The following is a 14,863-nucleotide window of genomic DNA, read 5'->3' on the forward strand; positions in this document are numbered from 1 at the left end:
ACCAGCTAGACATGCTGGCGTGACCATCTGAGGAAGCTGGTCGTGCTGGTGTGACCAGCCTGTCGTTTGGGATACAGCTGGTTTAAGATGGTCATGCTGGTGACCAGCCTGTCAAGCTTGACAAAGATGGTCAAGCTGGTTTTCTAGAATGACCAACATAAGCTGGCGTGGCCAGTAAAAACCAGCAAGGTAGACCAGCAACACCAACTAAAATGACCAGCTTAAGGTGGTACGACAATCAAAACCAGCTGAATTACCATCATGAGCTGGGTAAACCAGCTGAAGGTATGTTTTGGCGAGAGTTTTGCTGGTCTAGCTGGTTAACCATCATAGGGTGGTCAAATAAGCTGGTTAACAAGCTGGTCAACCAGCAAACCACCTTTAGCTGGTCAGGCTGTTTTTTTCAGCAGGGAAATTTTAAAAGGCAGCCTAGATTTCAGTCAACATGACCACCGAAAGCTAGCCTGGCTAGCACCTACCACTTCTCAAACAAGATGTGGTCTGGCAATCATACGTTCATTTTCTCGTATTTGAAAAAATGCCCAGATCCGCTCAGTGGGCGCCATGGATGTCTATCAAACACGTCTGTGCATAGCTCATCATGGTCTTGCTTTCACCCCTTGTTCTGTGATTGGTCCCCTATGTCAGGCAAAAATTAGGGCGGTAGTTTCCAGACTGCCTTAGCAGTGTGAATGAAATCACCGCGCAAGGCAGCATGGGAACACCCAGGCTAACCGAAAGCTAGGCTGCTAGGCTAGCTATTAAAATTGCAATAAGGACTGAAGTGTGCAGACAATTCATTTGGAAGATTCTTCGTTTTTGTTTGTCTGGCACCTTCTTATGTGAGTGCGGTGTGACTCCACCAAAATTACCCACCTGATTTCCCCCATGGGTTGTGCTGGTTAGCTCATGCACTAACCCAGCTGATTTCACCCATGGGTTGTGCTGGTTATAGCTCATACACTAACCCAGCTGTTTTCACCCATGAGTTGTGATGATTATAGCTCATGCACTAACCCAGCTGATTTCACCCATGGGTTGTGCTGGTTATAGCTCATGCATTAACCCAGCTGATTTCACCCATGGGTTGTGCTGGTTATAGCTCATGCACTAACCCAGCTGATTTCACCCATGGGTTGTGCTGGTTATAGCTCATACACTAACCCAGCTGTTTTCACCCATGAGTTGTGATGATTATAGCTCATGCACTAACCCAGCTGATTTCACCCATGGGTTGTGCTGGTTATAGCTCATGCATTAACCCAGCTGATTTCAGTCACCCATGGGTCTTGCTTGGCGCACAACCCTCATCCACTAGTACAGTTGATCTTTATGATTCCCTGTGTTCATCCACAAAAACATCATAGATAACCAACTTTCAAAAACGAAAATACAAAGCAAAATAATGAATGAGTGTATTCCACTGACAGGCACTGCTCACATACTCATACTCATATGCAGTCTTAATATAAAAATGTACACACACACACACACACACACACAGTAAATATAACCACAAGCGGCAATGGTGGGTCCGAGCACCTGCCGTCTGCACCTGTGACGCTTCCAAATCCAACACAGCGCTGACATGTGATGCGTTTGTCAAATGTACATATCTGATGTGTGCTAGTTGGTTTTGCATGTTGCATGTTGTTCTACATTGGAAGAATTTGCTCACTTCTTGTTGGGTATGATGTTTTACCATAGACCTCTGAAGTTCGCCTACAAAAAAGCCACAATCTTTGCCCAAATAAGGAGATCCGGTATCTTGAGATTTTTTCTATGGGAAAATAACATGGGGTTTTTCAATTATCGCACCTGTTAAACTCTCGCGGGGATGATGACATTTGAAATGCAGACGTTTTTCACTACACAGTTTTGTCCACTGCCTTCTAGTGGATACTGTGATCTTCGGCAGGTGAAGACGGCACACTTTGATCTTTGCTACCCCAAAGCTAACTTACAATGCAACTTGCCATAGGCAGTTAGCTTCAATTAACTCCCGGATCTCCTTATATGGGCAAAGATGGCAGCTTTGGATCCTTTTTGTAGGCGAACTTCAGAGGTCTATGATGGCTGTCACTAGGTGGCATTAGACCACACACATGTAGGGTACAAAGATACGCTTTCAACTTATTTGTTCGTTCATGACACATTATGTGATATGTGACAGTGTAGGTTTTTTGAAAGCAAATTGTTCCTCTTTGGTCAGCTCGTGACACTAGGCCAGGTTAGTAATGGGGGCATGTGGATGATACAAGGACACAACAATAATATTGGTCACATGCATATGATTACTAAAGTAAAGAATGCAGTGAAATTGTCGAAGTGAACTAGAAATGTGCATCTCCCTGGAGGAGCTGCAAGAGTGGGCTTGCTCACCAGGGGGCAGTGATGTAAACGCCTGAACAGTCCCCAGTTCATTTCAATGGTGAAACACAAGCCCCTTTCACATTTAGAAACGATACATTAGCGTTTAAGAAATAGCGGGTTCAGGGGATTTCGCAATGTGAAAGGTAGACGTGTTTTGGTCCCGGGGTTGTTTGAAGCCGGTTTCAGAGGCGAGTTAAGGGAGGCGTTGCCTTGCAGCACGTCACACGCAATTTGGGAGTGAACAATGACGTTAAGCATGCCTTGGACCCATGCTGGACCTCGGAGATAAACTGATAAACACAACTGTCATGCTAGTGCTACGTGGTTTAGTTTCCAAATGATGGCGGGCCACTTGTTGTGTTATTTGAATGCCAAATGAGGTCCTTTAGTCTGTTGAAGTCATATTTTTGTGTGTTGAATGAGTCCTGAACAACTGCTGCTCTGACAGTTAGCTCGTTGGCTAGTTAGCTAGCATTAGTCAAACATTCTAAAAAGACGTGCTGGCAGCAGACGGTTTTGGTAACCTAGCAACAATAAACACTTGACCGAAGTGCTGAGAAAAGGAGGTTCAGGGAACTCTCCGCATAAAAACCAAGGGGGCAGCGAACGTTCTGAGAGTGTAGACAGTATAGAGCTCGTAAGTGACGCCATTCAAGTTCCGATACATTTCCTGTACATGGGACCTCAAAAAGAAATTCTGATGCATGTAAGTCAATAGCGGAATTAAATTATTTTTTTGGTCCCGTTTGAATTGGGTCATACATAACACATGCTGTTCCTGAAATTTTTATAGAATTTTTAGTACCGATAACGTAACAATCTAGTGGGGAGAAGCTTGATACTGATAAGATATTTGCTGGAGCACTTAACGAACTACAGCAACGTCACCTCTCAACGTCGAGGTGCGGGAACAGAGCATCCAGGCGATTAGCTGTTGACGATTGTTAGCTGCTAATCGAGTTAGCAGCTAAGTCAACTATAAGTTTTTTTTTTTTTTTTTTAGATTATTTTTTTGGGCTTTTTATGCCTTTTAATTGGACAGGACAGTAGAGAGTATGACAGGAAACGAGCGGGAGAGAGAGTAGGGGTGGGATCCGGAAAGGACCACGGGGCGGGAATCGAACCCAGGTCGCCGGCATGCGGTGCAGGTGCCCCAGCCAGTCGCACCACGGCTGGGGCCTAACTATAAGTTAATTTCATGTGCACATATCTCCCACCTGATAAGTTTTATCCAGCTACTCCTGCTATTTGGTCTTTCGGGAACCACTGAGGAGCAAAACAAACTGGCATACTGAGTTTAGGACAAACTAACGTTAGCGATCTTACTTGGAAAGGGACTAGTGTTGAAAGTTGGAGGGACAATGACAGTGACGTGACTTGTGCGACAAATGTAGTCTGTTATCCGAACGTTATTTTAACATCATTTATCTGGACAATCTTTGAACAAATTGACAATGTTTCTGCATGAACATTTCATATTTAGTTCCTAAATCAGCATATGTGTAATGCAGGTCATACAAGGACTGGGAACAGAAGATATCTATCCCCTCTCATGTTAAAAGATTGAAGCTTAAGGTCCCATGGGGAAAACGGAAGGGGAAAAATCGGGGCGTGACTTACGAGCTCTATGGCGGCCGCCATGCTAACAAGTAGACCGTGGCTAGCTGGCCATTCCATTGAATCCTATGGGGCGTAAGTGTAGCCCAGATAACAATGGGTTAAGCCCTAGCTAGCCTTAGCCAATGAAAGCAGCCTGCAACCAAAGTTCAAAACAAATTGAATGAATAAACGACACGAACGATACGAACACAAAACGATATGCACGAAAGTTAAAGATAAGAAGGTAACTATTTAAATGAATAAATTAGCCAGTAATTGAATTAGTTATGCTTCATTATATAAATTGTAACCTTGTATTTATAGAACTAAGAAGAAAAACGAAGAAGAACGATAGAAGATAAAAACAGAGATAAGATAGAAAAGACACCAACAACGGTAATAACAGTTAACATAGTCCTGATTCATTTAAACATTATTAGTAGATGTCACATATTTATTAGATTTGTACTGTGTCCTTCCAAATATAAAGATACCCGAAGCAAATAACAAGACAAGATTTGAACTACGCTGAACTGAACTGAAGGAGTTCCGAACTGGTGAGTTCGTGGAAACTATGCTAAGCTAGCTGCAGTATTATTAGCTGCAGTTATCTCCGTCCGTGGCTGCGTGAAATGTTAAACTGCCATTTATAGCACAGCTTGTAACCTGGTTGCTTAGCGACATGCTGCAGTCACATTAATGAATCTATAAGCTAACGTAACTGTTTACATTTAAAACATAAATGACACTTGTAACATTTATCCTATTAGAAACTAGTTAAGTATGATACTAATACTGAAGACAAAATACTACGGTTTACTTTACCACTTTTTTATTTATTCACATGATTATTTATTTATTGAAATACATGATTGTTTCTGGCCATGTGAATTCACAGGTCAGGTTTTTTACTGAGATTCGAAGTCGATGGCGAGCCTCCCAGAATTGAACTTGAACTCTCATTGAACTTCCCCCCTTCTCTGCCTCCCTTCCTGGTGGTAGGACTATTGACTTTGACTGACTCTGACTGACTTTGACTTTTCCCCCCACCATTGACAACCAGACACAATACTGTACATAATTGTAATAATTGAAAACATATTGGATTGATTGAAATTATATGAACATTGAACATTCTGAATATTTTTATAACTTTAATGTGTATTTTGTAACGCCTACAATATTGTAATAGATAATAATCAAATTGTAGATAAATATAGGGGTGCACCCAGATAGGTTTGAATTGATATTTGTGAACATTGATATTTGTGAATATTTATTGCACTGCACTTTTCTATTTATTTACTTATTTGTTTTTATCTTTCTTTTATGGTTATTGTTGACACTTTATATTGATTGATATTGTCTTATACAATATAATCTCCATTCATTAAATACTTAATTTATCTTACTCTTATCTCAAGTCTATTACTTGCATCAACAATACCTCCAGTAGACGACCCTACGCTTCTGAATATTGGTCCAGTTAATGTTATTATCAGCACTTTATATATTTATTCGAGCCGTGTGCTACAGTAATTTATGGCGAGCCAGCCAGGAGGTAGATGATTGATGTAAAGTATAGTTTATAGTCTTAAAATATTTCTATATTGTACTATTTATTACCATAAACCTTGCCATTAATATAGCTTACAATAATATTAATATTTTAAAATAGGATTTCAATACTGAGTGTCTTAACACTGATCAAATAAACATGGATGTTGTTCAGAACCATGCCGTTAAAATTCCAAATGCCGTTTTAGTTAGAGGCATTACTGGAAATGAAAAAGATGAGGAAGCTCTAGATTTCCTTAAACAGTATGGATCCATTAAGGCGAGACACTACAGTTGAATAGGGTAACATTTTTAAATAATAGGTATCACCATGAAACTTCCTCAGTTGATTACTTACACAAGTATGAGAAAAAAATGTATTACAAGTTTTTTAAATGTGTATGTTTAATTATGCAAATGAGGCATTATCTCATTAAATATGGATGATTTTGCATATATTTCCGGTAGATAGATCTGAGCATATGATAAAGCCAGGTGCAAAATTATTCTTTCATGTTGTTAACAAACAAGATTACAATAAAATTACAGAAGGATTTCAGGATATCTGCTTTCATTGCCTAGGAAATCCAAATATACTGTCCATAGCCTTAAAAAAACGATTTTTGCCATGCTTTTTTGATTAACATGTCACATAAATCAGGCCAGGAATGATGTATTAACAAATCCCTCTGTAAATGTCTTCAGAATACTGTTAAGTGTATAACTGGAAAGTTTGGTGTAGATAGGTGCTACAGAGGCTGAGAAGTATCTACCGGAAAATGACTCAAAACCGCTAATAACTCGTTTTGAGAAAACAGCCTTGAAACACAGCCAATGAGATTCGTTCTCAGCTTAGACTCGTCTTTGAACTTTCGCGATTGGTTGCCAATACAAAGGAAATGTCCATATTTGGATTGCATTGCGTTATGCAGGAGGAACAGGGCTTTCCAACGGTGTGAGACACGATATGATTTGAATCACGGTCGCGGGAGTACATGACATTTTAGAATGGGAACTTTTGAGAAAATGTGGAGAAATACATAGGCGCGAGCACACAAAAGTTCGTGAAATAAACACCTAAATGTGCAAATCGGACTTTGTTGTTGTAGTAGGGTGGTAGAGTACATGCTAAGGTAGCAAACTAGCACAAAATCTCGAAATTGACCGGAGGTCACAAAAACAATGTTTTCAACTGCCGTGTCTCGCCTTAACAGAATAATACCGATTGAGGATCATTCTTCAGAGTTATATCCCAGCTTAATTGTAGAATACAATTCAGGCGCTGCTGTAAAAGCTTTAGAACCAAAACTGCCCTGTGTTCATGGTGGGGGTGACAGTAGTTACCAAGTACAAGCTCTTAGCAGTGTTTACTCACAAACTGTAGTACATAACATAACTAAAGCCTGCCTTGCTGAACTCAAAGATATTGCCAAACGTAGTGGGAAGAATTTTGCTGAAGTTCTTAAAGACATGATGTCTGAAATTAGTCAGTCAATTGTTGTATTACCCCCTGCATCATCTAATAACACAGAGCCAAACCCCAGACCCTACACAGAGACATCAGTGCCAAACCCCAGACCCTACACAGAGACATCAGTGCCCTCCACTCCACACGCTAGCACACTAAATAATGCCCCTGTTTTAACTGGCAATGATTTAAACCCCCCTGAGGTGCAGCGAGTAGTAGTTGAACACATTGTTAAAAGAGGAGACATGGGTCTGCAGATGCAGTCGTGCCCTAAACTACGTGCCTTTTCTGGAAAAGCCCCCAGACCCCCTAATGAACCCGATTACGATACCTGGCGTTCCAGTGTTGAACTTATGATGAGTGACCCTGCCATATCAGACCTACAACGTTCACGGAGAATACTTGAAAGCCTCTTGCCTCCTGCCACCGACATTGTCAAACACCTGAGCCCCAACAGTTTACCCGCCGTTTATCTTCAACTGTTAGATTCTGCTTATGGGACTGTTCAAGATGGCGATGAGCTATATGCCAAGTTCTTGGGTACCTTTCAGGATACTGGTGAGAAACCGTCAGCCTACCTGCAACGACTGCAAGTGGCGTTGAACCAGGCTGTCAAAAGAGGTGGCATCGGAAGTGAGGAAGCAGATAGGAATCTTCTCATGCAGTTTTGTAGAGGCTGTTGGGATAATTCCATTCTGTCTGAGCTCCAGCTCAAACAAAGAAAATCCTGTCCCCCGTCATTCGCAGAGTTGCTACTACTGTTGCGAACAGAGGAAGATCGTCACGCAACCAAAGACATGCGTATGAGACAACACCTAGGCACCACAAGACAGAAAGTGTCCTCACAAGTACATTCTGCTTATGGCAGCAGTGAAGAACAAGAGTCATTTTCCACCTTGAGTACACTCACCCATGAACTCACTAAACAAGTAGCAGCGATTCAAAGTCAGTTGGCAGCAATGACCACAAAGCCCCAGCCCACTTCAACCACCAATGCGAGAAGAGGCGCCAGCAGTAGGCCATGGCAGAAAAAGAAATCCGAACAGGCAGTGAGGGAGTCCATACAGCATGTTACACCGAGTCCATCCTCCAAACCCAGACCTTGGTATTGCTTCCAGTGTGGAGAAGATGGCCACATTAAGCCAAACTGTGATGAAAGACCGAACCCAGCTCTTGTAGCAGAGAAAAGAAGACAGTTAAAGGAAAAACAACAGATATGGGAGATGGAAAACCCCGACCTTGCAGGCGAGCAGTTAAACTAGAGACAGCCTCCATTACGGGACGAATGGGGACTGTAACTTATCAATCATGTCCTGCGAAAAACAAGCACAAACATCGAGCTCACCTTAAACAATCGAGCACCAAACAATCCATCTGTAAACTTCCAAGAGGATTAATAGGATCTAAATGCACAGCTCTAGTCAACATAGCAGGTGAAGATTGCAGCTGTTTACTAGATACTGGGTCACAAGTAACGACCATTCCAGAGTCATTCTATGACAAGTACCTCTCAGATCAGCCTATAAAATCCCTTCACGACCTTTTAGAGGTTGAGGGTGCAGCTGGACAGGCAGTTCCTTATCTAGGCTACATAGAGATACTAGTCACCTTCCACAAAGACTTCCTTGGAGTAGATCTTCAGATACCCACCCTTGCTCTTGTTGTTCCAGATGTACACCCCAATGGCCAATCATTAGTTTTGATAGGCACCAACACGCTCGATGTGCTTTATGAAAATTACTCAGAAGTAAAGACCCCAACCCACCAGCCTGGTCCCTATGGATACAGAGCCGTATTAAATACATTAGAACTGAGATACAAACAGAACACCAACAGTACAGTAGGATTAGTTACCACGCTTGGAAGAACGCCAGCAGTCATCTCTGCAGGTCAAATAGTCGTCCTTGAAGGGTCAGCCAGTGCTCAGAGCATTCCCACAGAAAGATGGGCCATTATGGAGCACCCAACTCAGTCATCCTTGCCAGGTGGTCTGTGTGTGAAAAGTTGCCTGATTGCTGTCCCTACTCATTCACCATACAAAGTCCCTGTTGTCATCTCGAACGTATCTGAACATGACGTCACAATACCATCTTCATGTGTCATTGCGGAATTGGGAGCTTTCCACTGCATCGTGTCGCAACACAGTGTGGACAGTGCTAAAGATGCGAGTGAAACGCAAAGATCGAAGATTAAACTCAACTTTGATGACTCCCCTATCCCAGCTGACTGGAAAGAGCGAATCACACAGAAACTAACAAGTATGTCTGAGGTCTTTGCTCATCATGATCTGGATTTTGGAAAGACTGAACATGTGAAACATCAAATCAAGCTGTCAGATGAAACACCATTCAGACACAGAGCTCGTCCCATACACCCCCAAGACTTAGAAGCTGTTCGTAAGCACATGCAAGAACTTTTACAAGCTGGAGTGATTCGTGAGTCTGAGTCCCCCTATTCCTCGCCCATTGTCATAGTGAGGAAAAAGAGTGGAGAAGTCCGTCTCTGTATTGATTACAGGAAGTTAAACCTCCAGACAGTAAAGGACGCATATGCACTCCCAAATCTGGAAGAGACGTTTTCAACATTAAATGGATCAAGATGGTTTTCAGTGCTGGATTTGAAATCAGGCTATTACCAAATTGAAGTTCAGGAATCAGATAAACCTAAAACCGCCTTTGTCTGCCCCTTGGGATTTTGGGAGTTCAACCGCATGCCCCAAGGTGTCACCAATGCCCCGAGCACATTCCAGCGGTTGATGGAAAAATGTATGGGCGATATGAACTTGAAAGAAGTCATTGTATTCCTGGATGACATCATTGTGTTTTCAAGGACATTAGAGGAACACGAGACAAGACTGATGAGAGTGTTAAGTCGCCTGAAAGAGTATGGTCTTAAACTGTCTGCTGAAAAATGTAAATTCTTTCAAACATCGGTCAGATATCTTGGTCACATAGTGTCACGTGATGGAGTTGAGACAGACCCCGAGAAAGTTAGAGCCTTAAAAACCTGGCCAGTTCCCAGAAACCTGAAAGAATTAAGATCATTTCTTGGCTTTTCTGGATATTATCGCAGATTCATAAAAGACTACTCTACAATAGTCCGGCCACTTAATGAATTAACTCGAGGATATCCACCTGTCCATAAAAATACAAGAACCAAAAGGAAATCTGATCCAGCAGTTGGGCATCCACCTCATACACCGGCAGTTGGGCATCCACCTTTAAAAGCGGCAGTTGGGCATCCACCTTTAACCCTCTAACCGCCCAAGGCGCCGTACGGCGACAAGCAACATCACTGATTAAAACAGACGGTAGATCCGAGTAGGGTGACAAATCGCCTTTGTACTCTCCACCACTAGTTGGCAGACATCCAGAGCTTCGATTCAAGCCCAAATTCGAGTAAAAAAGTTTTCAGGAAGTGCCTGTATTACTCGCGAGAAACAAAAAAAAAAGACGCATTTCCTGTTTATAACGCGGAAGTGAAATGCACGATCGCTATGCACAAATTGAAGCAGAAAAACGGCAAATGTTAAAAAACAAAGTCGTGTGTTATGAAGTATTGGGTCTGCCATTCACCTACTCTGATTCTGAAGGAGAATATCTGCCTTTTGGAGATTATGATCGGTCGTTCATTGGCAGTGACAGTCAAGATGCGTCTGTGAATGGAGGTGGGTCTTTGCGTGTGTACGTCAATGTTTACCTGCAGCAATGTTGACCAAAGGGTTCAAATAAGCATGGTGTGCTTGGTGCCAGTGATAATCATGATGATAGTGTCTGTAATTGTCATGGTACAGACAGCAGGTCTAGTAAAAATAGGGCTCTGAAGAACTACAAAGTCATCCGCGATAGGAACTGATTTGACCAGGCTACTTTATTATATAGTAACATAGGGATTGTGGTAATACTAATAGTTTACTATTGTTGGTTTACATGTGGCTGTGGTCCTGTTTGTTTGTTATGTCGGAGAAATTGCAAAAATCAAAGTAAAACTGCTCAAATGTGTTCAACAATCAGTATTTACTGAAATGTGCATAATTTGACGCTATTGCCAATCTGTGACGTCATAATATGCAAATTAGATGAGTACATTTACTCCCTTTATAAACTTTAGTTCATACTCAATGATTTTCACATTTACAGTAGGACTTTATCTCTGACCACTTTCAAGCCATGGCCTTTTGCATTTTTTATGCAAAAATCCAAAAAAACCCGGGCGGTTAGAGGGTTAACAGCGGCAGTTGGGCATCCACCTATAACAGCAGCAGTTGGGCATCCACCTCATACACCGGCAGTTGGGCATCCACCTTTAAAAGCGGCAGTTAGGTATCCACCTTCAACAGCGGCAGTTGGGCATCCACCTCATACACCGGCAGTTGGGCATCCACCTTTAACAGCAGCAGTTGGGCATCCACCTCATAAACCGGCAGTTGGGCATCCACCGAAACCTTGTTATTTCCACCCGAAGGAAGTTTTTGGCTGTCGCTGGACACCTGATTGTCAAGAAGCATTTGACACTATAATCTGCAAACTGACATCAGCTCCAGTCCTGGGTTTTGCAGACCCGAAGTCACCTTACATCCTCCACACAGATGCCAGTACCACTGGCTTGGGAGCCGCTCTGTACCAGGAGCAAGAAGGCAAATTAAGAGCTATAGCATTTGCGAGCAGAGGACTATCCCGAAGTGAATCCAGATATCCAGCCCACAAATTAGAGTTTCTCGCCCTCAAATGGTCAGTAACTGAGAAGTTTAAAGATTATCTCTATGGAAATCAATTTACAGTTTTTACCGATAGTAATCCCCTAACATATATACTGACCACTGCACGACTAGATGCCACTAGCTATAGATGGCTTGCAGCCCTGTCTAATTATGACTTCAAACTACAGTATAGGGCAGGCAAGTTGAATATAGATGCCGATGGTCTATCAAGACGACCGCATGGAGAACTCCTCAACGATGTCCAATCCAGGAAAGAGCAGGAACGCATTCACCACTTCACTCAACGCCTTTTTGCTGACACAGAGACCACAAGCACCGCTAGCCAGGATGTGGACGTAGTCAAGGCCATCTGTGAAAGCCGTCTGGTCAGAGTTTCCAGCGACCAGGGTTCAAGTGGTTGTGGTATCACCCTCGTCGAGTCTCTTGCCGTCTCCGCAGATGCGCTACCAGAGTGTTATGCTTCGGAGAACTGCCATGGACTACCATCCATCCCGTCCCTGTCACAGTCTGAGTTGAGAGAAAAACAGAGAACTGATTCCGCTATTCGCGAGGTGATCACTCAGATGGAGCTTGGAGAGAAACCACCTCCCACTGTACGGAAGGAGCTTCCCGATCTCTCACTTCTGTTAAGAGAATGGAATAGATTGGAATTACACAATGGAGTTCTGTACCGTAGAAGACAAGATGCAGATCAGACCACACATCAACTTGTCCTCCCTGAAGAATTCAGAGAAACTGTTTTGCATAGTTTGCATAATGATATGGGACACATGGGAATCGACAGAACACTTGATCTTGTTAGAAGCAGATTCTATTGGCCAAGAATGTCCACTGACATAGAAAACAAAATAAAGACCTGTGAGCGATGTGTTCGAAGAAAGAGTCTTCCTGAAAGATCAGCCCCGCTAGTAAGCATTAGAACAGGGGTGGCCAACCAGTCTAGCATGAAGAGCCAAAAACAAATCCACAGAACTCAAAAGAGCCGCACAACAAAAAAGGTGTCCATACTACAACAGCACAACATTAGGCCTACAGTTATAGCTCCTTTGTTTTTCATTTAAAGTAAGACACTTGGCAGATGCTCAATGATCATTGAAAAATTATCAGTAGCAAGCAACAAAGATCAGACACACATCAAATTCCCCCTCACTGAATGACCTATTACCATGAGCAATGCTCCAACAACTAATAATGCAATGTGACCGTCAAATACACAAAAAGAAAACGAGTGACTGACGTCATTACCTTGTAGCCTACTTGCAAAAGTATGTAGGAAATGTTCAGGTTTGAAGCTTTATGAATCAGTGGCATACCAAGAGGCGCGAGATGTTAAGCAGGATGCGCGAGGCGGAGGTTTGCGATCTCGGAGTGCTTTTGTTTTGATTACTTTGACATATTAACCAGAGGGGTTATGCTACAAAACAATATCAACCTCCTTTTCAATGGCACGTGTTCCTTCTACTTACGATTAGCTTCAGGGTATTCCTGATTGCAACAGTAGCATTAAACCTGGCTGAGAATAAACACGTCTGCTTCTTTTTTGGCGAATTCCTATCCATATCATGACGGTACAATTATTATTGTTAACTATTAATACTTACATTTGGCAATAGGCTACTATCAAATTCTGAAATTGATTTGTATTTACCGGAAACAAAGGCTATTTCAAAAAGAAAAAGTTTAAGTCCGAGGAGAAGTGAACATCAGTTGAGCAGCCGCGAGCCGCACGAGAGGAGGCAAAGAGCCGCATGTGGCTCGCGAGCCGCGGGTTGGCCACCGCTGCATTAGAACATCAAGGCCATTAGAGCTTGTTTGCATGGATTTCCTTTCTCTGGAGCCAGATCAAAGTAACACCAAAGACATCCTTGTGATATCAGACCATTTTACAAAATTTGCAGTTGCCATCCCTACTCCCAATAAGACAGCCAAAACCGTTGCAAAGTGTCTATGGGACAATTTCCTTGTATGCTATGGGATCCCTGAGAAATTACACAGTGACCAAGGACCTGAATTTGAATCTCGGCTGATCAAGGAGCTGTGTCAAGTCTCAGGAATTCAGAAGATCAGAACTACCCCATACCACTCAAGGGGTAATCCTGTAGAACGATTCAACAGAACATTACTTGGAATGTTAGGAACTCTCGAAAATAAACAAAAGTCTCAATGGAAAGGATATGTAAAGCCACTCGTTCACGCATACAATTGTACATGGAATGATGTGACAGGATTCACTCCATACGAATTGATGTTCGGCCGCAAACCCCGCCTTCCAGTTGATCTAGCCTTCGGCTTGCCTTTCAAAGGACAAGAGCACAAATCGCACTCACAATATGTGCAGAACCTCAGATCCAGATTGGAGGAGAGCTACAAGTTGGCTGCGCAGAACTCTCAAAAAGTTGCTGACCGAAACAAGGCCCAGTTTGACAAGAAAGTTACCACGTCTGACCTGGAGATCGGAGACAGAGTTCTAGTGAGGAATGTTCGGCTACGTGGCAAACACAAACTGGCAGATAAGTGGGAAAAGGACATCCACATTGTCATCAAGCGTGCTGGGGATCTCCCAGTCTACACTGTAAGATCAGAGTCCAAAGATGGCCCCACACGGACACTCCATCGAGACCTCTTGCTTCCCTGTGGTTTTCTTCCTGTGACTGATAAGGTAGATGAAGAGCCCCCTCAACCTAAGATCACACGGCGAGTCAAGACACGTCAGACTGTTCCTGACTATGAGACAGAAGCCACTGACTCTAGTGATTCTGAAGAGTTTTTAACCCCTCCTTTCAGCTCTATCCAATTTACGTCCCGCACCAATCCAACATCTGGGACAGATGGTATTCCAACCCCCGGCACATCTGTAGATCACAGACTCAATACCGAACAGGTACCCCATCGGCCCGAGGTTTATCTAGAGCCTGCTTCAGCTCAACACCAAGACCAAGATCCTGACACAACTTTAAGCCCCAACCCAGATCTGCCCCCTCTAGTCCCCGAGGTTTATCAAGAGTCTACTTCAGCTCAACATCAGAAGCAAGATCCTGACACAGCTGTAAGTTCCAGTTCAGATCCACCCCCTCCAGTCCCCGAGGGTTGTCTAGAGTCAACTTCAGACCCACTGCTTGAAGAGGAATCATACTCATCCGACACTG

General features: G+C 43.0%; 1 protein-coding gene across 1 annotated transcript in view; it reads right to left on the minus strand.

Annotated features, from left to right (window-relative positions):
* The window catches only part of LOC134059863 (L-selectin-like), a 47,348-nt gene that overhangs the window by 13,917 nt on the left and 18,568 nt on the right, over nt 1-14,863 (minus strand). The window lies entirely within an intron of this gene.

The sequence above is a fragment of the Sardina pilchardus genome, chromosome 16, assembly GCF_963854185.1.
Source record: "Sardina pilchardus chromosome 16, fSarPil1.1, whole genome shotgun sequence".
Taxonomy (NCBI): Eukaryota; Metazoa; Chordata; class Actinopteri; order Clupeiformes; family Clupeidae; genus Sardina; species Sardina pilchardus.